The sequence below is a fragment of the Tympanuchus pallidicinctus genome, unplaced genomic scaffold (genome assembly GCF_026119805.1).
Source record: "Tympanuchus pallidicinctus isolate F22 unplaced genomic scaffold, pur_lepc_1.0 scaffold5, whole genome shotgun sequence".
NCBI classification, from domain to species: Eukaryota; Metazoa; Chordata; class Aves; order Galliformes; family Phasianidae; genus Tympanuchus; species Tympanuchus pallidicinctus.
In genome coordinates, this window is record NW_026294769.1 from 16,056,945 (window position 1) to 16,084,068 (window position 27,124).

A 27,124-nucleotide genomic window follows, 5' to 3' on the forward strand; every position below is an offset into this window, starting at 1 on the left:
TGGAGGATAAGGGGAAGATGAAGGAGAAAGGTGAGGAAATGATGGAAATCATCTGTTTTGCATCTCCCATAGTCTGGCTTCTCAAGGAGACAAAGTAAGGAGTGTAATCATTAATAGTTTCCAAGAGATTGTGACTGAAGTACAAAGATGACTGCAGTCATGAGTACAAATACCAGATTAGTCTCCTGAGCAGTAATTTTATTATATCATGAACTAGGGTTACATAGTACAGCAAAATAATAACCTTAATCTAGACCCCAGAGGTGGCAAATAAAACAACATATAAAGCAAATAAGGTACGAAATAATATAGTTCTAACAAAAAACATTGCAAGATCTCAAAAAATAATCAAAAATTTAACTTTGTGACCACCTTATAACAATTTTGTTTTAATACACTCTAGTAAGATCTGCTGTTTGTGCCCCATGCTGGGATCTAAAATAACTGTTCTGGTTTAACCTGGCAGGCAGCTATGTACCACACAGCCATTTGTTCACTCCACTGGGATGAGGGAGGAAACTGGAGGAAAAATAAATAAATAAATAAACAAATAACTAACTAACTAAAGTAGAAATAATGGGTTGAGATAAAAACTATTTACTAACACAGAAAAGGAAAAATAATATTAATGATATATATATATATATGCATATATCTTTACAAAATAAGTGATGTACCACACAATTGCCCAACTAGTCCCTGAAAAGTAGCAGGTACATAATAGTCAGTTTCTCCAGTTTTTAAGTTTTGTGTGATTTTGTATGATATGAAATAATCCTTTGGCCAGTTTAGGCCAGCAGTCCTAATTCTGTCCCCTTCCAGCTTGTTGCACACCCACAACCTACTCACTGTGGAGCACTGTCAAGCAACAACTGAAACATCAATGTGTTACTGATATTGTTTTGCTCCCACAGCCAAAATACATCGTCATACCAGGCACTATGATAAAAGTCAACTCTATACCCGTGAAAATTAGTATAAGTTATAGGAGAAGACTCACTACTTACGAGTTCATGGGAATTCTGTCATTTTAAGGGATGAGGTTGCACAGAAAATTTTATATGAAAAGATTAGAATAAGTAAAATTTATTTTGCATAGCACAGGAAATCTTGACAGTTATTAAATTCAGGTGGATATGAGTCTTCTGGAGAAGATTCCACATGCCTATCACAGTCTAGATGTATTTTATGTAGAACTTCTTTGCTTCTAAATAACACCTTTAATATCTTCACTTCGTAAACCCAGTAAAGTTAATGGCTTTCAAGTACTTGCACCATGGACAACAATAATGTCCAGAAGTTTTGCATTGCCACCTGATGAGAAGACAACTCAGGAAAGTGCACTAGATGCAAAACAATGTAAGATGTTTTGCTGACCCATAGTCTCTATTCTTAATCAAATCTATTCTTGGCCACAGAAAATGTGTACGATCTACAGAAAGAAATAAATGTGTAAGACACTGGAAAGAAAAGTCAAATAGGAATATGTGATAAAAAGTTAACAATTTTCAGTTGTTATTTGTAAATCAAGTAGCAGAGTAGCAGGAATGGTGGCTTAAGTCATCCTCACTACGAGTCACTGTCAATCATGGTTTACCCAGTGACCAGTGTAGATTTGAGAGCAGGTGCTGCTTTCGCTCCTGTCATTGGGAACATGAAAGCAAGAAGAATTGTTACAGAGAAAGATGGGGTATAATTTCCAGCAATGAAGAGGAAGTGAAACAACTGAAAGTTATAATATAGGAAGACTGTAGTGGCTTACTGGACTGTGTTCAAGTCATTCTGCCTAATTTTACTTTGTATTTTATGGAATGTGTGTATCCAGCCCAGCTTGAAAATAGGGATCATCTCACCATTGGGAATGTACATTTCTAGGTTTAATTTCTCATAACCTATATTGAAACAAACCAGCACGTTTCTGTTATGGCACTTTGCTTTCATTGTTAGAAAGTCTGATGTTGTGTGGCATTGCCAAAGAGATTTTGTTTAGATGATGTCCAATAGAGATATGACCACTACTGATGAGCAGTGGGAAATAATCTGAGAAATGACTGCAAAGTTTGCAACTGAAATTCATCTCAGCTAAATCTAAACAGGGAGGAGGGTTACAGAGGTCAAATGTAGTTATGTAGTATGTAAAGAGTAGAATGAGCAAATAATTGAAAAGCTTTTGAAAAATATATAAACAGTCTGGTAAAAAGACAGATTGAGGAGGGTTTATACAAATAAGCAGAAGAAAGTTAAAAGGATAATTAGAGGAGCAAAGAAATAATATTGAATGTCAAGTTTCATGGAATATTTCAATTAAGGGCTTTTCGACGATATCTGTAATAGAGACATAAGTTCAAAGGTTAAATTGTCCCATTAAAAACAATGATAAAGGACTGAAGACATGGCAAAAGGAAATGGCAATTTTCTAAATATTATTTAGCTTCTGTTATTACAGCTGAAGAAGATAGAAAACTGCTTGGGAGAGAAAACGTGTATCTTGTAAAGATAGATCAGTTCCTAATAAGGTGCAGGTAAAATAGGAAGTAAATGGAGTCATTTGACAGCAAATGTACATTTCCTTAGTGTCACAGAAGGAGGTGTAAGTGAGATATAGGAAATATATTCTAATTGGCTTTAAACTAAGGAGATTCTAGTGTAATATCAACAATTGTTGCACGTAACCTTTATTCCAGTTCTCCTTAGCACTGGGGTAACACAAATGCCTTTATAATCACCTTCCTCACTGCAGCTGATCTGATGAACTTTTATAAAATGAAGTAACAGAAATTGCTGAGGTTAGTGGTAGATTAATGCATCAAGACATACTGCTCAAATCCAGGGGAAGGACTGTGGGATAGAAGAGTAGAACAAGTCCAAACTTGTACCAAAAAAAAAACTTTGGAAATAAATGTGGGGAAAACCTTAGAAGATTCTTGCAAAATACACAGAAATGTATTTCCTCAGATCTGATACTAGCAATGCATGAAATATTTAAACTTTGAGCTGGAAAAATATTGCAGCATATAAATGAATACACTAACCAGCTCGCTTTATGAACTGAGCTTCAGGTAGAATACATATTCAAAAGATGCGGAAATGTTCATATGGCATAAGTTTTAAAATAGCAGTACAGAACAAAAGAAGCATACACGGTGTAATGAGGTGAATTAGAGTATTTCTAAAACAGAAAGAAGTAGGAGTACTATAGAATGTTTATTGACCATAAATACAAGATAGGATTCCTGTGATTAAATACTTTGAAAAATGGAAGTTCAGCATCATTTATTTCCAGAACTTCCCTTTCAGTATTTACTTAAAAGTATGTAGACTTTTAAAAGTATACTGTAGCCAGCAAATCCTATCAGAACTCTGGGAATTGAGAGCTTCTTAGGGTTCTGAATATCTGGCAATTTGAGTGCATCATTTTTCATAACACTATTTTAACAGAGATGAATCAGACCTGTGCTGCCTTCTGCAGACTTCATCTGGCATTTTCACTTTAATTACTTACATGCAAGATTGGCTTGATCAGGCTTCTGTCTGATGTATCCCATCAGGTGTCCTGATCTTAGCATCAGTGGAAGCTCTGAGATAACCCATGGGTGGGAGGAGCATTTTGGATACACCATGGAAAGTGGAAAGCTAGAAAGATGTCCAGAAACCAAACTTTGCCTAGTTATAGTAGTCTTGTCAGCTGAAATAGCTGATAAAGCTGTGAAACTGAGAAATATTTGTAGCGCTTATCATAGGGTCTGTGGAAAATTTTTCCATTAGCTGCATTATATTGCCCGTGTGTAACCTGAACAATTATTTCTGGCTTGTTCCAGAAGCGGCCTCTTAACACAGCAGCAAAACTGATGTTTTCTCCATTGTCAAAGAATGTAGAGTTTAATGGATACCTGCTAGGGATTGTTTAAAGTTTCAGGGATACGTGGCCCTTGCTCTTTGAAAGGCAATCTGCAGATTCTCTGCCTGACTGTTTGCAGCTTTGTGCATCCTTCCATTATCTGCACATCTGTAGCAAAGTATACCTGCTTTATTATGAGACATAATTGTATCTCTTTAAAATCTCTCATCAGGTTGTCACATCACCTCTGAATATAAGAGCTGAACAGCTAGGCTATTCTAATGAATTGGAAGGATATTATGCCATTCTTCAGCTTGGTACAGCTCTTACTTCCAAAGCACATGATTTACTATAAAACACCACTATTTTCTAACACTCTTACTAATGTGGGCCCTGGCTCTATTCTTGAATCTCATTTGATAGATATCTACACAGCATGTATCTCCTTTTATTTAAATACCATACTGCCATCTCTTTGAAAGATAAATGCCTTCTGCAGTGTTTACTTCAAATTTAAGGTGAGTCTAAATTGTGTCACAGTGTATATTGTAATGTTTTTATGTTGTTTAAAATTAAAAATGCCCTTACAGAGTGAGAGGAAAAATATTTAAATCTTGTTATTTTTGCCATGGTAACAGTCTGGTTTCCTATTTCAATTCTTTAGGAGCTAATAGAAAATATAATCATCAATAATATGCAAAACAATAAAAAAATCCACATTTCAACAAAATTCTCAATGTGAACAATATATGCTAAAAGGTAAGGCTTGTGTCTTAAATCAGATGAAAGCGTGAATCTGCTTTTATCATAAAAGGAGAGGGAAAAAAAGGCCTTGAATTATTTTCTTTTTTTCTATGCTACATATCTAAAGCCATTACTGCCAACCCATCAAAAGAAAACTGCTTCTTCTAGAAGCTAAAATTGTGAACACTACAAGTCATGTTGCAGTTGACATGAAAACAACCATTGCTGGCATATCTTGTATTTTTACAGCTGACTATTCTCTCCCTGACATTTTTAGTAAAGTTGAGCAATATCCAGATTCCAGCCTTGATACCAGTCGGCACAGCAACATTCATCTTAAGATGACATCTGTTGAGAATTTTTCAATAACTTAATGGTTATAAAGCATGTGAGGAGGGGGATAATAGAGGGATTATGACATAAAAATGCTAAAGCCCTTGTGGGGGAACTGCTGCACATAAAGTTTTGATTTGGTAATTCAAACTAATGCAGTTTGTAGTCCTCTAGAGAGAGGGCAATAATGGTGCACAATATGCTCTTAAACACTGATGCATAACACATTGTGCTAGAGCCAAAAGGCACTGTACAATATCATTATGGCGCAGGGAGAAGTGGCAACTTTGGGAGATGCTTTCATAAAGATCTGAATACACAGGTAACAAACAAAGCTATTCTTCTCCTTTCTGTGCCCCTTAATCTATTCATTTGTGTATGGTAGGAAAATGTGACATTTATTGTTAATATGGTGAAGTAGTAAAGATAAAAGTACAAATATCAGTGCCATGCAATACATATAGGTTTCATCTTTTTTTTTTTTTTTTTTAACAGAAGATTAAAATGGAGAACCGTTTTTCTTTGAAATCTGGTTAAATAATGATTCTAAGCATTTGGACAAAGCTGGAAAACTGTCAACATTGAAGATATTTGTACTTATAATTGGCACAGATTTAGTACTACTAGCATTTGTCTGAGAATAAAAAACATGCAAGAGGAAATTCTTAAAATGAATATATAAGATGTGCACAAATCTTATATAATGTAGAAAGGATGCACATTTTTATTTTTGCCTTTGACCTATTTTATTATAGTTGCAGTTGGATTATTTAATTTGGATTTCATGTGCTGCTGGATGTAATGTGAAACATATGATTTAAATGAGAACATAATTTTTTGATTACTTCTGGACTTCTGGCAGTGTGAATTTAAGGTGACAAAACTAATATGCTTGAATGATAAATTGTCTGTACCAGCACAAAGCAAACGAGTAAATAAAAATTCTACCACATTAACTGATTTTATAGAAAATGCATGTTCATAAGAACCCTGTCATGTTTGTACAACTCCATCTTTTCTCGCAAATATAGTGATATTTTGAGATTTTTGCATCTCACTCAAATGTTTAAGAAAACGATCCTGTCATTACCTTCTGAGACTTTACCTTCTGAGAAATCCTATAAGACAAATTATAATTTAATTTAAAATGGAGTTTCATCTTACTTTACTATAGTCATCTGAAAATCAGTTTCCTATTACAAATGGGTCAGTTTGTCATGCCAATCCTAATGGCACCAACAGGTGCAGAAAAGGACAACTAATTCCATCCCAAAGTACTTGTGCAGTATGGTGGGTCCAATCAGCCTTGTGGGAGCCTTTTCGGATAGCGAGGGTAAACTTCCTGTGTTCCTGCTGCTGCTCCAGAAAGCTGTGGGTCTCTTGTAAGTCGTGAGCCATGACTGCCAGCCCTGTATCAAGGAGCTAGATGCTGTTGCTGCTCTTTCTTATACTCTGTGTGAGTCTGTAGTCCTTCTAGGAAAACCCAGTCTGTCCTTATCCAGGATCAGGCTCTGAAGCCCTACCTCATTTTAACTACTGAATCTGGTGCTAAAGTGTTTGGTAGAGGTCACTGGGCTTGCTCCAGGTAGTGCCTTTCATTTCACCATGATCTTCCAGATCTCCAACACAGATGTATTTTCTCCTCCTTTAGTGTGTTCTTGATCCATGTAAGTCTGTGAAAATGTGCACGAAAACATACATTATGTCTTGTCACATTCAAGAATTTTCATTTTGTGCACAGCACTTGTGTCACCAGAAAGCTCTGCAAAGGGTCTCAGATCTTCTCAGAGAGAGTTACTTATGTGCTATGTGATGGAACTTAATTTACATTAATATCCTTATGGTGTCCTAGAGCACAGAGGGGTCAGGATATCCTCTTTTGTCATTCAGATACACACTGGTATTTTTTCTCACACATTGCTGGTGGCAGAAACATGTTTTTAGGCTCCTTTTCTTTGCAAATTTTCCATAACGATTCTGAAACAAAGTTATATTAAACCATTTATCGATCTTCCTATTTAAAGTCAAGGCCTCAAATAAAGCTGTTGCTTGGGAATTTTCTCAGCTGTGTTGTTTCTAAGTTTAATCTTGCCTGAAGGAGCAAGACATGAGCAGAAAGACAGTGACTAGATACCCAGAAATTGCAATTCCCAAAAATTGAATAACTGCTTGTTAGGATATCAACCAATAATATAGCAAACAGGGCTTTGGTTCTCCCCAATAAGCTCTGTATAACAGTTTATATTGGATCAGGTACAGCCTACTGTTGAATGATGACTTCTGTTACTGTGGACTCATCTAGAGTAGAATGGTATTAGCACATTTGTTTGATTAAGCATAGATATTTTTCATTATGACCTATGGTATTAGAGACGTTTCTCAAAGTACAAATCTGCCTGTGCTATCTAAAAACATCTGGAAAACTGTAGGAACATAACATATTCAAAGACTTTGAAAAATGGACAGTATTTCTTTGTCCATGCCTGGCTCACAGGTAGTGAAAATACAGTTTCATTCCCACTGCTCCATCTTGTTCATGACCCAAAGCCAAGAATCAGTGATTACACTCCTCCTCTAGGCTGTGCTCCATCTACAGTGTGTCATTAGTGTAAACAATAAGATGGAGTTGGGACAATATTCACAGTACCTCAATTCACTCAGCAAGATAAGTGATTCCGCCCTCAAAGAAGAGCTTCCTTTTTTCCAGTTTTCTCAGCCTGCATCTTCTAGGACAACTATTTGATGGGATACATGAGATATATGCTACTTCTGAAAACAAAAAGTGACACAAGTTTTGATATTAAAAAATATTTTTTGACACATCTATCAATGGAAAGGCTCAAAAATCTGTTCCATGCTTAAAACATAATGGGGGAAATTACATGGAATATATGTAAATCTTTTTATGTTTTCTTTATATATAATGTCATAATCCCTAGAATAAGAATCTGCTGTATTATTCCATTGCCAAAGTGATGTCTACAAATGAGGGCTCAGGGAATTGCTGCAGGCTTTCTGATGTGCTGAGCCAACAAGCCACTGTGGACACAAGCCCGAGTTTTTGAATGAAGAAAGAAGATTATTTACACATACAAAGATATAAGTATCTCTTCCCTTTCAGATTTCCAGAAAACCCTTTTTTAACTGGAAATAATTGGAAATAACGTTACATGTTCCAAGTTTTCTCCGTCTCTCCCAGGTATATTATTTGTCCTGGCAGAAAATGCTACTCTTCTTTAATGCTGTCTTGCAATAATTAATTAATAAAATAACCTGAATATTCATTTTTTAACCATCTTTTAAAGAATTCTAAAATACATAAATGCATTTTTGCAGACAAATTACTCATGGAACTTTCTATCAATGCAACATACAGTTAAAATTTTGTACAAATAAATATATTCTACATGTTATTCTTTTCAAAGAATGTTTGATCTAATAGCTTCTAAAGACAGAATCTTGTATGATTTCCTTGTTGTTTAATACCTAAATGAACAGTCAGAAAAAGACTGAAGATGTATTTGTTTGCTTAGCTACTTAGCATTAGAAGACTCAGTATTTTGTGAATTTTAGAGCAAGACTATTTTCAAAGGATGAAACCTTTTTTTTCAGTAGTTGCCTCCCTGCTTGAAAATATTACACGGCCCTAAAGTTTTAAGAATTTTAAATTAATGTTAAATATTTTGAGCCTTTTTTTTTTTTTTTTTTTTTTTTGTGGAAAATGAATAAATTCAGTATACTCACACATTTAAAATACAGCCGCTCAGTGACTTCTGGCATATCTTGTATGCATTAGTGCGACATGATGACTTGAGTCAAACAGGAAACCAACAAAGAACAAAAAATAAGACTGCCCTTCTCCTTAGACTCCTTCTGTCTATGTGCATCCACCTCATATGCTGGGATTTGAAGTCTGTGTATTGCACATTGCACTCCTGATCTGTCCTTGTAGATTGGAATAATACATATTTAGATGCTTAGATACCAGCCCAGAGGAGAAAACTTTCCCGAATGTATTTCTATAATTGCTCATATACATGAGGTCATAGTATCTACAGATTTGGGAAATAATTATTTAATACACAGTAGCCAGAATAGCAAGTGAATTTTCAAGGTCATGGCTGCTGAAATATTTTCTTGTACATCATGAATATTATTTAGCTGTTTCTGAAAGAATAAGACATAAAAAATGCTTTTTGTACTTTTACAACACTTTCATGGTGTTTTTTGGAATTAATTGCTATCTAAATTCTAGACTCATTCCAGTCAATTAAAATGCAGAATTCCTTTTCAGAAAACATTTTATTCTATGAGAAAGCCATATTTCTATGAGAAATCATCTGTTACCAGCAATTGTGCTTTTCAATTCCACTGTCTGAGGTGAATCCAAGACTGGTTATTGTTTGAATATAATTGTGAAGTGTGCAAATAACTTTTTTAAAGGCAGTATTATGCTATATATATATATATATATATATATTCATGCTATATTTAAGGGTTTATAAATGAGACGGTATATTAAGAATAGTCTGTCATTAAAATTCTGCAATGGAAAATGTCCCCCAAGTCAGAAGGCAGGACCCACTCTATCAAGTTTATAATTAAGCAATAATCCCAAGAAACCCAGTCATTACCAGCATTTAATGACTACTTTGTTGGTTAACAGCTCAACGTGAAGTTGAGGATTGTTAACACTCTATCAAACTTCTTGTTAAGTGTGCTAAGTTTTATTTAAATACACTTGGATTGCAGCTGGAAAGCTGTGGGGGGAATCAGGAGTTCCCGAGTGGCTAATGACCAATTTTTTTCCATCATTCAGAACACAAGGCACATTCCTTTATGTTTATATAATAGCTGTTAACTACAGATGGCTGGTGCCACCCGATTTTGGTACTTGTGTGTGACACAGAGCTGACCTTAGCCATCTACTTTATCTGCAGCTAGTTGATGTCTTTTGTTGCTGAGCTTCTGTGGAATAACAAAAGTTTATCATAGAGCCTTTAGGAGAATTCAGCCAAAAAGATATAATAATTAACATAGAAATCAATAGCCTTATGTAATGTAGAAGCACATTTCTAAAAGCTATGCCAATCTTTGCTAAAGTCAAAGGAAGAAAAGAGCTGCAATGAACATCACTTCTGAAAATTACAGAAATGTCATGCAATTTCCTCGAATTGTATGAATCAAGAGGCTATAAGTTACATAAAGTTTCACTTAATCTCCCACTGGCAGTAATCAACACAAATGCTATTTTAATCAGGATCAGATTTATTCTGATGAGTCAGAAAGGAAACTATTTTACTGCATTGGGTGGAATGACTGAAAATTAATTTTACCAAGCCTACTGAGCTAATTCAGCATAGGAACATTAGTTGAAAAGCAAAGTCATACCTCTGAATTAACCACAATTTTTCTTCTGAACTGCCTGTGAAATACAGCCATTTCCCATTGTTTGGAACCATAGAGGAGATGGTTTACAACAACTTCTCAGACAGGTAGCAATGGGAGAAGCCTTAAATCAGTAGCACAGACTAGACTTTCTGAAAAGCTACAGGGAGAGGGAGAGAAGATAACAGGAACCATGTCCCGTATGGGTTTGTTGACTTTGTTGAAATATCTACAACAGTGGCGGAGTCAGACAAATTCCTTCTGATAAACCCGATAACTTATTATCAAAAGGATCTATTTCTTTGTCACGTCTGTCAGAGTAATCCGGAATTCATTATCATATTAATGTCCTGACTGGGCTCCTCTGGACCTCTGAGTTTTGTTTGTTGAAGAGCTTCCTGGGGCGTTTGGAGAAACAAAGAGCGCTCTCTGGAACATGAGGCATTCAGCGCGGCGTACAGATGGGCCCGGGCTCTTTGTTCCTCTCTGCCTGGGAGGCTGTTATGGGAAGCAGCCAACCTGCAGTCTGTCACCGTGAACATTGTCAAGTCATTGTGTACTTTTAATTGTTACTATGTACATGGAATCTGAAAGGTCGCTCTGGATATATAGTACAAGTGCAGGGAGCCCTCTGCCAGACCAAACAGCTGTCCTGTGGTGTTCCCATATTCAGCTCCAGTCACCTTTCCCTCATTGAAGGATCCTTCTGACAGAGCAATTAAAACATACGATTTATTTACTAAACAGTCAATAAGTAAATCTTAGAAATGCTCTCTTTCACAACATCACTGTTTCCCATGTGGCTGCCTTAACAGGTCCTTTTATATTTAAGCAATTATTTCTGCCCCAATGATATTACAGAGCCAGCAAGATTAATTAAAGAGCCGACAGCAAAGTACAATAACAACCCCAAAACACAATCAAAGAGGTCAAACTGTATACCAAATTCTGTTCATAGACATTTACAGATAAAATAAAGCTCCCAAGGTTTGGTTAGCTTGCAAGAGATGAACTACATTCTTTTCTTTGCTGAAGATACATGAATATTTCTTTAGAAGACTTTGTGTAGTTTTTCATTTTTATCTGCAGTATAAAAGAATCAGTCTTAAAGGAAAACTTAATTGTATATGGTGTGAATAATCCTTGGCTGTAGAAGCAATGCTCACCAGGGAGTCTACAAGCCATGTTCAGTCTAGATATGCTAATATTTGTTTTCCCATCATACTTCTTAGTCTTTATTTAGAGAAATAGGAATGCTTATTAACCACAAGTTAGCACTAAAATGATGGTAGTTCTAAATCTTTCCTAAGTAAATGCATCTTAGCAATATTGCTCAGTAAGTGAATTCAGCAATTAATAAATGTTTTTAAAAGATTAAAAACACATAGAGATTGATTTCCAGTTCCTGCCCATACTGTTTATCCCAGATGTGCAAAATATGAAGAAGCAATACAAAACGCGCTGTGAAGATTTTCACATGGCCGTGCTGTATTTTAAATGAAAACAGAAAATAACTTGCATGGTGAATACATATCTGTAAAAATCATAACCATATATATAGATGTTCAGATTTACAAATATGTATGTTGGAAAAAAACCTATATTTATGTAATTAAAATTATAGCAACATTAATACTTTATTTAATGAAGATAATAAAATACTATAGAAAAAGTTAATGACTGACAGTACTATATGTAATGCTGAGGGCCTTGCACTGCTCAAAATACATATCTGTTTGTATATTGAACCAGTTTTTGCAGTTGGTACATATTCCCAAATTTCCAACACTTTTTGCTCTTTCTAGTTGTGAAACTCTTTTCCTCTTTCTGTTCTCTGCTCATTTTCCTTTCTTAATTTTTCTTTCTTTCTTTTCTTTTCTTTTCTTTTCTTTTCTTTTCTTTTCTTTTCTTTTCTTTTCTTTTCTTTTCTTTTCTTTTCTTTTCTTTTCTTTTCTTTTCTTTTCTTTTCTTTTCCTTTCTTTTCTTTTCTTTTCCTTTCTTTTCCTTTCTTTTCCTTTCTTTTCTTTTTTAATTGAATATAGAGCACCAGAAAATCTGGTTTAGTATTGTAGCAACAAATGACAACAAAAAATGACCTTCGGAATTTTCCAATAACCATTTTAGAAATCCGTTGATGACAATGAGATATATTTTTATGATATTATTATTGTTATTTTTGTTATTACTGTTATTGTTGTTATTCTCCAGTGCTTCCTAATGATCCTGGTTATAGAAATACCAGTGAGACATATAATTAAATTTGTGAAATTTATTTTCATATTATCATGAAAGCTTGTCCAGCAAACATTACTAATATTCATTTAACTAAATATACTTCTTAGTCACTGTTTGTTTAGATGGTTTATTACATAATTTCATTGTTTGTTTAGGTATTAGCAACAACTCTGCTTCCACCTGTTGGATGAAGATCACAAGCAAACCACCTCAGCAAGTTCTCTTCATTTCCCTGAAAATAGTCTGAAAATACGTGCTTTCCTGATTTATACTTTACATCAGTTGATCTGTGACCCATGTCACTATGGATAATTTAGGAGCACTAGAAATTAGAATAAACAAACAAACAAACAAACAAACAAACAAACAGAAGAAATAATTCTAACTTCAACCACAGTATTCTTCCAAAAATAAAGCCTTGGCATTAGTTTATAGTAATTTTTCCTCCAAATGCATAAAATTCTATTTCTGAATAAACAAAAAAATAGCGTACCACTCAAACTGGGATTGTGTCTGAGTTCTCCAAAGAAATCTTTAGGTGACTGTAAGCAAACCGATGGTAAGCTTTTGAAGTCCTTAGTGTTGATCAAGAAATCTCTGTTGGTACTGAAATCAGCTAAGTACAAAGCAAAACAGGTGAAAGCAAACTTTTTGAAAGCCCTGTGTATCATGGATGGAACAGTGTTTTAGTAATGTGTTTATTTTCAATACATCTTTTACAGTCTTTTACCCGATACTCTTTGCTTAAAAATATGTGGGTGGTTTCTTTTTTTTTTTTCTTCTTTTTTTGTTTGTTTATTTGTTTGTTTGTTTTTTTTCATGAAACAGAAAGTTTGACCTATAGAAATTATAAATATGATGAGAGGCAATTTCATGTTATGGGCTGTTATATTCCACCTTAGGCTTCTGGAAAAACTCCTAGTGAACACTCAGAGTAAGCAAATCCATGTCCGTAAACTTATAGGACAACGTACTCAGTGGAAAAAAACCACTTTATTTATTTGAAAATTTCTATATTTTTTGATTGTTTTTTGAATATTTTTGATTTTTTTTATTTTATTTTATTTTATTTTATTTTTTAAATTCAGACCAATAAAGAACATGCGTGATTATAACATCTCAGATTGTAGCTGATACACTAGTCTGATTATGCCCCATCCATGCTGGGATCACTCTGCTGCACACAACTGTGTTCTTTAGCATTTTAAAATGCTATTTTTTAGATAAATGTACAGTGAAAATTTTAAAACAGATACTGGGAGGTCAGCAATGTCTGTACTTCTCAGAAGACTGTAGGTACATAGGAGACACTCTGAGGTGCTGGTGATCAACTGCTTTCCCTTGCTCCTCTCCCTGCCCCTGGTGGGAAGGTTTGCTCACTTGGCTGTCCAGCAAGCCGATCTAGGGGAAAATAGGGACATTGTCAGAAGTGTCAGGCTGACACTTAGAAGATGAAAGCAAAGAAGAAGGAATAGTTCTGTTATCAGTTTACAGTACTGAGTTATCCCCCTGGGGAGTAGGTTGGGCACAACTGGTAGCATAGAGGAGGAGGCAGGCACACACTGCCAGGGAGAAAAAGGCAGGGAAGAGGGGAGATTGCTCTGTTTGGTGGCAGTTAGCTGTCAGATCAGATTAGCTGCATCATAAAACAGCATGTTATGGCATCACTCCAACATAAACCCAGGGCCGCAGCACTTCAATGGGATGAAGAAGCTTATTTGTATGCTCTGACATTTGGGCCACGATTCCACAGTGTGGCGGATTAGCGAGATGATCTATGTAATATGCAACACAAAGCAAGACAAAACAAAACATGCAAAAAGAGTAGCTGTTTTGAACACTTCATTTTCTGATACCTTTTATTTCGCTACCTGACGTAGAACCACCATGGCAGAAAGGACAAGAAGATGTGGACAGAGATGCCTTCAACCAGACTTGCTATCGCAAGTCCAGTACAATAAAAGTGAAGTTCAAGTGCACTGCTGACTTCATTTGTTGTTCAAGTGAAAAAAAGGCTTGGTTCACTCACTAACAATGCCACTCACACAATCATGAGTGCATTCCCGTCACAATTAATGTATATAGGATCAGATCACTGTATTTTAAAATTATACTACACTTGAAAAACAATTCATGAAACTGACTGAATTTATTAAAATAGAATTCTCATGAGAAGTCGCTTTTTAAATTACTTCAGTTAAAAAAAAAAGATATTTTTATCAATGCTAGTGGACACAGTATACTTAGCTCAGTCACTAAATGACATTCACCTGCAATGATGTACTGTACTCAACAGCACAGTCAACACTCTATAATGTATACTAATTTATGTGATGTGAAAGTAAATATTATGGGTTCTATTCAATTGATTACAAAAAATATTTTGAAATATCCAAAATAGTGTCAGAGTAAGCTTTTTTTTTTTTTTTTTTCTAATTCTCACTCTGATTTTACCAATTCAGATCCAAAATTCATTGGAAATGAACCATTTTCCAAGTACCTGAGAAACTCAAAAATATTTTGTCTGTTTCAAATATAGGATACACATCTAACAACAGGCAAGCAAAAAAAGGAAAAAAAAAAAAAAAAAAAGAGAGAGAATATTTTTGAATACATCCCTAAAAGCAAAAGATCAAATGGCTACTTCAGCAATATGGCTTTTGAGATATCTTAAAAACACCTCCAACAAAGCATTAAATAGCCCTTCTTCAAGCATTTTGGGAAAACTTGGGACAGTGCCTAAAGGTCATGAAGTTTGCGTTTCTTGAGCTTATATAATATATATATATATTTTCTTGTTCATACTTAATCATTCTTCTTTGAAAGAGCTGTGCTGCTTATGCTAGTAGTGCTATCACTTCTTTTCCACTGATTTTGTGTCGTCTTCCATTTTACAAATCTTTCCTTCCTGTTGATCTTCTCCATTAAGCAGATTTATTTTTTTACATTCACAAATAGCACACATAAAAACTGGTCCACCACTTGAGATTTCCCACTTCCCACTTTGCTCCCTACAGAGGGAGCTGGAGGTTCTTCTGCATGTGCATCAGTGTCCATGCAGCAAGGTCTGGAAAGGCTAATAGTGTTCTTTCCTTGAACCAGGAGAGAAATGACAGCCATGAACTGGGATGAGGAATAAGAATGTCTGGGGCAAATTTCTGTTTCAAGAAAGCAGAAAATATGAGGGAGCTCTGTATTTTATTTTTGCAAAGCAAAGGGAAATGTGTCTAGACATTAGACATAAAAATCAGTACACAAAAGTAAATATATAGAATAGAAACAAATGAATCAAACGTTCATCAAGTTGCACTTAAGAGGCATGTTCCGAACAAGTATGAAGGATTTTGATATTCAAAGCAGTTTATGTTGAATATAATCAAATCGTATTACTTCACAAATATTTCTTACTATGACTGCAGTGTAAAAATGTATCACTATGACCCATTTCCAGAAGACATTCTAAGCTACTGCATAACATAAAATACTGCACTATCCAGAGAGTATAAATAAATAAAAGAGATTTGTTATGCTAGTCACAATAGTAATTCATAATAGTCCACACTTTTCAATTTACTGATTATTACTTTTCCAATTTATCTAATCTTTAAAATCAAAGGTGAATTCTTTGCTGAGCATCCACACTCTCATATTTTATTTAGCTTCACCCTTGTTTCTGCTTTGTGTCTGCCAGCTACTGTAGTTTCATTTCACTCCAATCCATTTGCTGTCTTAAAAAAAAAAAAATAAAAAAAAAAATTAGAAGAAGAAAAAGTAAATAGATACAAGAGAGATAGCTAGAGAGAGTGAAATAAGGGTAGGATGAGGGGAGGAGGAATTGCAGTGGGCAAAATATATCAATTAAAAATTAGGGTAAAAATAGTCTTTCATGTGTAGTGCATGTCCCTGAGCTAGATTAACATTGCTGTGAGCATGTTGCACTAGTCAGTTCATTGCCTGAGGAAAGTTTGCAGGCAAAATTCATCAGCACAGCTAGCACACTTGAAAGACTCAGACGCAGGGCTGTGTTCATGGACTGGCAACAACAAAACACCTGCTTGAAGTTGAGACAGAATAGCAAGCTGGATGGAGTTCAAAAGAATCAAATGATAATCACACCCTGATTAACAAAGAAGTGAATTACAGTAGTCCTTTGTCAATAGCTGGCCTATTTGCATACTATCTTGCAATGCCCAACAGGTTAGAACATTTTAGTTACACATGGTCAAACATTAAAAAATGGAAGGAAAAAGCTTTACGCCTGTGTAACTCAGACACATTGCATGCATATTGTGTATGTTACATCTTCTTAATGCTATCTAGTCTGCTGTCTGCAGTGCAGGGAAAACTCCACCCATCATCTTTCCTCTTTTTCCTGTTCTCCCACCTTCCAAAAATACACCAGGCAAACAACCACAGCATATAATTTTGTTTGGCACGAGTGTTTTTAATGTATTTGACAACAAACAACTGTATATTAAACCAATTTGTTTCAGTAGATGAAAGTGAGTAATTTTAGATTCAGTCCATTAGAGCTGCTCTTGGCTATGTGATCTTTTTGAGGTTTATCAGCAAAAAACCCTGTAACAATCCACAATGCCAGAGCATAAAAAACGGAATGTACTACCTTAATTTCATACTGGATGCCTTTTGTTTCATAATTGAGTTTTCTGTGCATACCCTGGGTTTTATTTTAGATTAGTTTCAAAACTGAATGTTGTCATGTTGAAATGAGCACTTCGGCATTCATATCTTTACATTGCTAATAAGGTAGCGAGCCATGGCAAAGTGGAAATAGGAAACATAATAAAGCCAAATTAATGCTACTGCATGTTGTTTTCCTTTATATTATAAATGTAATATCAGTCCATAGATATATATCTATATTTTTTTTCCAAAAAATATCTCTTGCTTTAGTACAAGGAAAGCCTTATTGGGTCATGTTTATCATTTGTTCAAATAATAGACACAGTGTAGATTAGCAGTGGCGTATATTATGTCTTCACTTTGCCTGGTAACACTCCTCCAGTGTAAGAAAGAATGTGGTAGGAAGTGATCTAATGAGATAATTTCCTTATTGTAATTGAGATAAAATATGTCACTGTAAATATGCCACTTCAGTCTGTTCTTAAACGTTTCCCTTCTGAAAACTGCAGCCCCAGAGAACATATTCAAACAATAACAACAACAAAATCTGCATCATTTCAATTTTGAAACACCACAAAGAAAAAGAAATGAAGCAACCTTAACAACAACAACCAAAACAAAACAAAATGAAAAAGAAAAAATAACACCAGAGTTTTCACTCTCCTTTTAAAATAAATAGAAGTAAACTTGTTAAGAGCACAAGAAGCTTCCTAGACTGAAGAAGAAGGTATAGCATGCAGGTAAATTTTGAACTCAGAATTATTTATTTAAATGGTGAGAATTCAACAAAAAAAAGCTTCTGTAAAGCAACTTGAATGGCAAATGAGGCTATTAACAAGTGAATACAGTACAGGGAGAGCAAGACAAGGATGACAGAGCCATGCTTACAAGTCTTTCTAGATGTAGAGATTGTTCAGACATCATAATTTGGGAAAGTGTGCAGTTCAGTAAAGTGGTTAGAAAGAGATATCACTGAAGTGCTCGTTCCTCTTTCTCCACAGCCATTATTGTTATAAAATTTACCATCATTTCTACATTAAGAATTGTTTGCAGAATAAGGTATCTATACATCTTTGCTGCTTCAATGGATGACAAAATAATAACAACAAATGGTACTTGAAAAATTCTAATCTATATTCCAGTGCCACATTAATTGCAGAGATCTGTGTTTTTAAATTTAAAACATATGAGGTCATTTAAAAAACAATGATGTATCATACTGTATTTCCAGATAGCATACACATGTTCATCACAGACAGCCGTCCCATGCTGTAGTAATTCTCAAACTCCCAGAAAACTCACAAGACTTCCAGCTTTTGTCTTCATTTTTTTACATTCTAGATTGAGTTTTATAAAATAAAATGCTGTAGTATTTCACATTTTTGAGGTGAATGTATCAAAAAGATATTAAGCAAGAAGAAAGAAAAGATGATGCAACATTTCTGCTACTGCAGGTTTTGTGTAACTCTCCCTAGTTCTAGAACTGTGTCATTTTACTTTTAGGACTGATTCAGGACACTAGCTCCACTTTCCTTGACCTTATTTTGGGATCCATGGAGCAGTCAAATGTGACTAAAATTGCTGAATCTGGGGACTGTCAGTGCTGAAAAATATGTGCAAAAATATGTTTCAGATGAAGAGGAGCTCTTCTGCAGAATCTCTTTCAGGAGCTGAGCTGAACTTCTGCTACAGCAACTCACTTGTTCTCCAAATAATACTTATCTTTTTTATCTACTAGTAATGCTAAGAAACTACGATGACAGAAATATTCAAAGCAAACATGGGTACTGTGGAGCTACTAAGTGAGAGTAGTAACATTATTGCAACAGTCAACATTGTTGAACAGGACACGGAGAAAAAGAAAATACCAGTATATTCTTTCAAATAGTCACAGATTTGCTTCCAGTTTGCTTTCCTGGCCTTCTTTATTCCAGTAAATATCAAAGACATGAGTATTCATGTAAGATGACTTGCATTGCAGCATCTATTATTGTATTTTCCTTGGACCAGTGGCTTTGTTTATTCAAATGGGCTGAAATTATCCTAATGGATGTAACCTCTACTACTGGCATTATCAAATTCCTATGTACACTCTTTTTCCATTACTCGAAGCAAGTTGCCCTTGTTTCCACTGCTTGACAAAGGGTTTTGATTTACAATCAGCCAGATTTTTGCAGACACAATGGATTTGCAATACAACATCTGAGTAATGTCATTTTCTGTTTAATGGTTTGGCTGAGAAACTGGTGAAATGATTCAAATAGGGCAGGGTGAAGATGAAGCTTTCAATTGGTCAATTTTGCCTTAGTTTCATCAGAGTCTGTTAACACATATAGCTTCCCTATAAATAGATATTTGGGTCATAAAACACATTATCTTGTATCTGCCAATTTAATTTCTTGCTATTCATTCCAGATTTCACCTGCACTCTGTAGTTTAACTCTCTATTTTAAATATTTTGGCTTGGGAAAAAAGTGACAATTTAACCATAATATCTCAGATGTTCAAGGCACTGACTGTGGATGTTGTTTAGACTGCACAGTTGATATGACCACTGCTGTATCTAAATGGTGTCTACTATTAGAAACCTTTCTTTTGGATCTGTTAAGACGTTCCTCTTATTTCAGTGAATGGATGGTTCATTCCTTTGTATAACAGTATCTGCAAAATGAAAGGGATAGTTCTTCTAAGATCTTGATTTCGGTCAGTCTCATATGTGTATACTTTCTTTCAGTTGTGTTGAAGTTCATAAAACCAAAGTCCACGTTGTTGAAGAGGCAGCTCACTTTTCTGCTGGTCTCCACCCATAGACTAGAAAAATAGTGGAATATCAAGAGTTTGGCTTTCAGAAGAAATTGAGCTAGGAATACAAGTTCTGACTGGTAAATTTTACTTTATTTTGCACAAGGCCAGAGGCCACTTTTGTACCACAGCAATTATTCCACCACGTTGACTGTATGTCTTGCACAGTAATTCTCGACTACTGTAGCCACAAACCACAGAGCCTGAATCTCCTGGGCATAAAGTGGACAAGGTATATGGAAAATCAACACTGTGTCCTTGAGAAGATCTAGGCATTCAGTAAATATAGCAGTCAGGATTTTCAAAATTGTTATGGATTTTTTGTTGATGAATTCCTCTATTATAATTGTAAGCAAGGCATTTCTAGCTACTTCAGAGCAACTACCATGTGCTTTCTAGTTATAACACCCTTTTTGGCAACAGAGTTATGCCTATAATGGAGAAATGCATGACAAATTTGTGTATTCATTGTAACTCACTGTGTGAAAATTATTCATTTGAAGGAAGAAAATGCATTCATTTTCTTTATTTGGTTATATTCGAGCTAAATTTATATTGTGGAGTTTCATCTATTCATGCCATGACTGAATTTTGACCTTTGCATGTGAAAACATCTCAGCAGTCCAAGTTACCATAGGAATTTCCTGTCATCACACAGCAATAAAGTACAAATAGCGCCAGAGCTGTGGAAATTTCTTCCTTAGCATCATCATATTTATGCAAACGCTAGAGTCTGAAATATGTCACTACTCCTCCCCACTAAGTTTTTAGTTACATTTTGATACTCGAATCAAGAATAAATTGTTTTAACTTATTAGCAAAGAACACTCTAATTTTTTTGACAGACATAATACTACAGTAGCTATGCAGATAGCTCCACACCTCTAGGAGACTGCAGAGTGATTGCATTCTTTATGTTTGTAACTTTAGTCACACTAAAGCCCTTAAGTTAAGAACCAGAATGACTGAAGGTAGAATTATTGCACTGGCTCACAGGTACAGTATTTCACAGAATCACAGAATCATGGAATCGCAGGGGTTGGAAGGAACCTCCAGAGATCACTGAGTCCAAACCCCTGCCAAAGCAGGTTCCCTACAGCAGGTTGCACAAGTAGGTACCCAGGCACGTCTTGAATATCTCCAGAGGAGACTCCACAACCCCCCTGGGCAGCCTATTCCAGTGCTCCGTCACCCTCACCATAAAGAAGTTCTTGAGCATATTTGTGTGGAACTTCCTATGCTGCAGTTTCCGGCCATTTCCCCTTGTCCTGTCTCCACTCACAACTGAAAAGAGTCCGGCCTCACCATTCTGCCCCCCACACCTTAGATATTTATAGACCTGGATCAGGTCCCCTCTCAGTCTTCTCTTCTCAAGGCCAAACAGACCCAGTTCACTTATCCTTTGTTCATAGGGGAGATGCTCCAGGCCCCCTGAACTCTTTCCAAGAGATCCTTGTCTTTTTTGTATGTGTTTTATATGGAAGCTAATTGTTTTTCATTCTAATTTCTGTAGAACAGCATAAACTTAAGTGGCACCAGAAAATCACAAAAAATGAGTCAAGTGAAAAGGAATTGTTTTCCTCCAGATAGCCCATCCACATGATAAACAAAAAAAGCTGTAAAAAAGAATAGGAATCACTCCTGCCAGGAAAAGCAATGCCTTCACACAATTTCCTTGTTTTCAGTACTATGGCAGAGGGAATTTAATATTAATTTGTATAACAGTTTATATTCTAACAGTTGTAAAAGACACCCCTTTACCATCAGTGCACACCATTCAAGAGGAAAATGAATGAATCATCATTTTTCCTAAAGGAAGTAAGATAATAATAAACAGAATAAAAAATGATCTGGCTTTTCTGGGATTGATGGAAAGAAATAATTAAACTTTTCTTCAAATACTACCTAGCTATTTCCTTACGAGTTTTGTGCATCTAGTACTCTATTTTCAGATTCATTTTGTTTTACTTTTTTTTTAGGAAGCACTAACCAATCTAGGAAGAAAATCTTTCAAAAGAGTTATTTATACTCAAACTTCAGAGGATAAAGACAATGAAAAGTGCAAAAATCAACTCAAATATCCTCAGAAATAATTTAACTCTCATGTCACTGCTGACTGACAGCTCTAATAAATTCCTACATTTTAAGCAGACTTACATTTCACATGCATTTGCTCTCCACTCCTGAGCAGAGTGGAACATCTATTGTCAAATGCATAAAATAACATTAGAAATGCAAACTTAATGTAGCCAATGGTAATGTGTTATTTAAAACTTATGAGCCTGAATAAGGGCTTATTTTCTCCAAATTGAAATTTATAGTTTCATTTTAAAGTACTAACTTGAATATTGATGGGCTTTAGGCATGCTGTTATAAAATGGGAATGAAAAACAAAGCAAGTAACTACCAGGCATAAAACTGCTATTATGGTAATATATGGAAACTTATATAAAAAGTGGGCCCTAGTTACCTGTACTAATAGCAAAAAACATACAGTAAAATTTGTGCAAGTGATATAGGGAAATCTTACTTTCCTGCAGTATATGTCAAATAATTATATATTCTAGGTTTAGAACCCCAATCTTTAAACATCTGTGGCTGGAAAGCAATTTTGAAAGTGTCATTGTACCAGAATGCAGATAATAGTTTCATCTCTCTGTCTTTTTGATGCTTCTTTGATATTTTGTCTGCAGTTCAACTCTGATCAGTGAAAATAAAGAACAGGGAAAATGTTTCTCAGCTGCTTTCTGGTAGCAAATTTTCCTGACACTCAATGATGATGTCATATATGGCTATAGGAAAGCTAATTAAATTTGCATTAAATACAAATCTCATGCAAATTCAATACCTTATCAGATAATCTAAACAACTCAGGTGTGTTTCTGCATTGTTTATTTGATTGTACTTTTGAGCCATACTTGGTGCTTCAGAAATAATACAGCTCATGGCCAACAAAGAAACTAACTTGAAATTTTATAGCACGTCATCTCTTGATGCAATTATTTTATAGAGAAATCAATAGCTCATAAAATACCTCTGCTGGAAGTAATTATGATGGAAAATTCTCTGATAATTAGGAAAATTATGTTTAGAAATTATTTAATGTTTCTAAAAATCATAACATTTGGTCAGTTTTTGAATTAAGAACTCTATACAACCTCCCAAATCCAATGGATTCAATACATTCATGTGATTCTTCACAATATAAATGCTATGTAGCTATAAATGCTAATAAAGATCCAGTCTCGCTTGATTTAGGCATTAAGAGAAGGCCTAGTGGCCTTCATAATTTGCTCACAATCAAAACTGGGAACAGTGTTGCTGGAAATAGAGTAAAATTGGCATATAATATTATATACTGCAGGAAAAGCTCCCTTTCCATTGTTTTTACAAATTAATCCCAAATATCTCTTCTATGCAAATGCACAGATGATTAGTCAAAGTCATAAGTCATTCAAATAAATGAGAAATAAATAATCTGTATAGATGAAGTAATAGCTTGGTGTGGGACTAAAGACCAACTTGAAACTGAGAAATAGGAATTGTAATTAAGTAATACGTTGTTACAGAAATGCTCCAAGGGCAAGTTTTGGTCAGTTCTAGAAATTTCCCAAGGCAGATCCTCTCCAATTGTTTGTTTGTTTGTTTGTTTGTTTTTAATAGACAATTAGTATGCATAAATACATTGATAACACTCTTGTCAGTATCCTAAAAACTGCCCTCCCAGATTCTTCTGAAGATGGTCAATGGAGGTTGTTGCTGCATGAATGCTCATGTTGTTCCATGTAGTTTTTTAAAAGTTTTGTATGCAGTTCAGAGAAGGGTGGTTGAGTAGCATCACTGCCAGTAGAGCAAAACAGTAGCTTGAGGAGTCTCTTCCAACCCAACTGAAGATGCTGTTCCAAGAACCCTTTCAGTGCAGATACTTTTTCAGGGGATAGCAATCAAACTTCCTGTTGTGAAATATTGAAAATATCTAGTTTACAGTCATATATTTTATGAACAAGTCATCAGTCAATTTTCTTAGTTCTGCTTAAAATATGAAGAAGAGCAAAATACAGTCAAGATAGTGTAAGTAGAGGCACATTCAGGAAAGTAGTGGATGTATTTCTTTCATGTCTTGATTCTGTCTAAAAATTGCAAATTTCATCGTTTCCTACTTTGCTTTCTTAGTGCTGCCTACTTAACTGAGCATCTGACAGTAAATTATAGTTATTAAGGGATGTTACTGTATTAATTCTTTAGCCTCCAAATAAATAAATTAAATTCCGACCTGGTCATCTTAGAAGAACACACTTTTTCATTTCCTTTTCTCTTAAATTTATTTATTATATTAAAACCTCAAAAATTGCATGGGAAAATCAGGTATTCTATTCACCAACAGTGCAAAAGATTAGTGCTCAGCTTCTTTCTTCCATATAGACTTTACAAATTCAGGGGGCTCCACAGCTCTGAAGGGACAGTGTTATAATCTTACAGGGCCTAACTGAATTAGGTTTTGTGGAATAAAAAGCTTGTTGACAATTGTTAGCTGGTGTCTGCTAGCAAATAGCAGGAAATTTTAGAAAGGGCCTGAACTAGATAGGATAATTAGACTTATTATTACTTTTGACAATGAAAGTACTTTAACTGCTAAGTCATGTTTAATTTTTGATCTGCTGATAGAATTAGATAGCAACTAAAACATCATGAATTAACACTGGTTTGACTGCTGTTTCTGGAGAAACATCATCACTCAGACTGCATCTGATAAAACTCAGTGGAGAAGATTTCTTTAGACTTTTTTTCAGATGAGAGATCGAACTTTTCTGTTTCTCATAGGCATTCTATATTGTTATATTTTATTGGACCTGCACCTTTAGAAATCTTAGAATATCTGAATGTTTGCAGTGATCTGTAGAAGCACAGGGAAATATCTACTAGCACATTGGCTTGGTGTCTACTTGCCATAGTTTCAAAAAACAGAATTCAATTTTGCGTCAGAGACATCAGCTCTTCAATTTTTGATACAGAATATTGCTTACGCTACCAACAGGTCAACAACTTGAACCTTAGTTCTTGAAGTGTGCAGCACAGCCGTACTGTGATTTGTAAGAAACAATAAAACTGCTTTTAATAGTGAAAGAGGCAGATGCTACCAACAAGAAAAAGAGTGATTTCAAATATCCCTGAAGTTTTCTGGTTTATGATTTGTAGTTTTTCTAGGTCATTTATGTAAATATATATTTACATAAATATATTATATACATATATATATATATATGAAGTCCTTTTGATAAGGTTTTTCAGAAACAACTTTGTTTAAATGGCTAAAATACATGCAATACGTGCTTCATAGCAATTAATTCTGAAAAGATATTGGCCTGCTCTTAGTCAATGGAAAGCAAGCTAACTCCAGTACATTATAACTGTGAATTGTGTAGCTGGCTCCTTTTGTGACCTACTGAAATATTTACAGTGGACAGAGAAAAGAGGCAGTTGTAGTTGCAAATTCCTGCAGCAAGGGACATCTCTGCCACTGTGGACTTCACTGAGACAGCTCTGCCCTAATTTCATCTGACTTGGAATATGCGCAAATCATAAAGAAATGTGAACTGACTACATTCAGAGAAAATCAGCAAGACAGAAAATCACTACTGATTACAGTGTTACCAGCATTTTACTTAGGATTAAATAAATTTTGAAATCGTATAAAATTTTCTTAAAACGGTGATGAATATCAACATTCTGAGAAGAAGTTGAGCGTGCTGCTTATTCATGTAGATTTATTCAACATGAATGAAACAATTAAGAGACTAAATTTACCATAAGGGGGAAATATAAAGCTTTATTGTAAGCTGTTACAAAGAATGTATAAAAGCATTTATAATATGTACTGCTTCCTTTCTGCTGTATACTAATATTTTGTGCAATCATACTTGGAATTCATTAACACTGACATGACTGTGACCCTGAATTCAATGATCAATGTCATGGTACCATTAAAGTCCTTCCTGACACCCAGAAGCAAAAGGGTATGCTTTGTTCCAGCCTCAATCATCTTCTGAAATCCCCATGGTGATGGCTCAAAAGTTTAGGGTCTTTTTATGTTTCTTTTAGTTTTAAAGGAAACAGGAAGTAGTCTACAACCTTGACCTTTGACAGGCTGATTTTCCAATTTGATCAGCTCAAGGCCAAAGAAGGCCACTTTCAAAGTCTTTTCTGGATATATAGTTCTGGAATACATTTTCACTTGGCTAGAGAAAAGAAAAATAAATATTAAAAAAAAAAATAAAGTTTTGGTTATAATTTACCTTAATGGGCTAGACCAACTGCTTATCTGCTGTTTTGTATCACTTTGATTATAGATGTCAGCAGTATCAAAGGTGGCTCGGCCAATACGGGAAAATATGCTTAAGAAATATCAAAATATTTTAATAAAATTAAAATGTCTAAGTCATGTTCAAGGGAATCAACTTCAAGATGCAAAAGAGAAACATGTTCCACGCTTCCATTTTTTTCTTTGTTAGTTTGTTTTGTTTGGTTTGGTTTTGATTGCACACAACAAAAATGATTAAACATCATTTTGTCATCTCTGTTTATAAAGTATGTTGAATCTCCTAATACAAAATATCCTGAATTAATAGGGAATCTTGCCATCAATCTTAGCTGTCTGTCAGTTTTTTGTTGTTTTTGTTAGTCATGGTTTTGGTAGTGTTGGTGGGTGTTGGTGGGTGTTTTTTTGGGGAAAGAAGGTGTTATTTGTTTACTTGTTTGTTTTGTTTTTCAGAAGAGTTTGTCTTGTTATCACCATTTACCTGGACATTTTTATTCTGTGATATTATTTAATCTTTCCTATATTTTCTGTGAAAAGAAAGTGCAAATAAATCCATTTGCATTTGTTAAGAAGTGAGTACTAATCCAAACCTATGTATGCCTTGGAATTACCTTTGTGTGGCCAGTGTCTCAGCAAAAAACTCTGTGAAAAGATACACAGCATTTTTTTTCTTAAAAAAAGCATTAGCTATCTCCAGAAAGCACTGCTGAGTTAAACCTTATAGTAACTGTATGCAAAACTTTAATGAATAAAAATTAATCATATCCAATCAACTTTCAAAGAAATAGTACCATGCACGTCTTCCAATTGGAAAGAAAATTAAT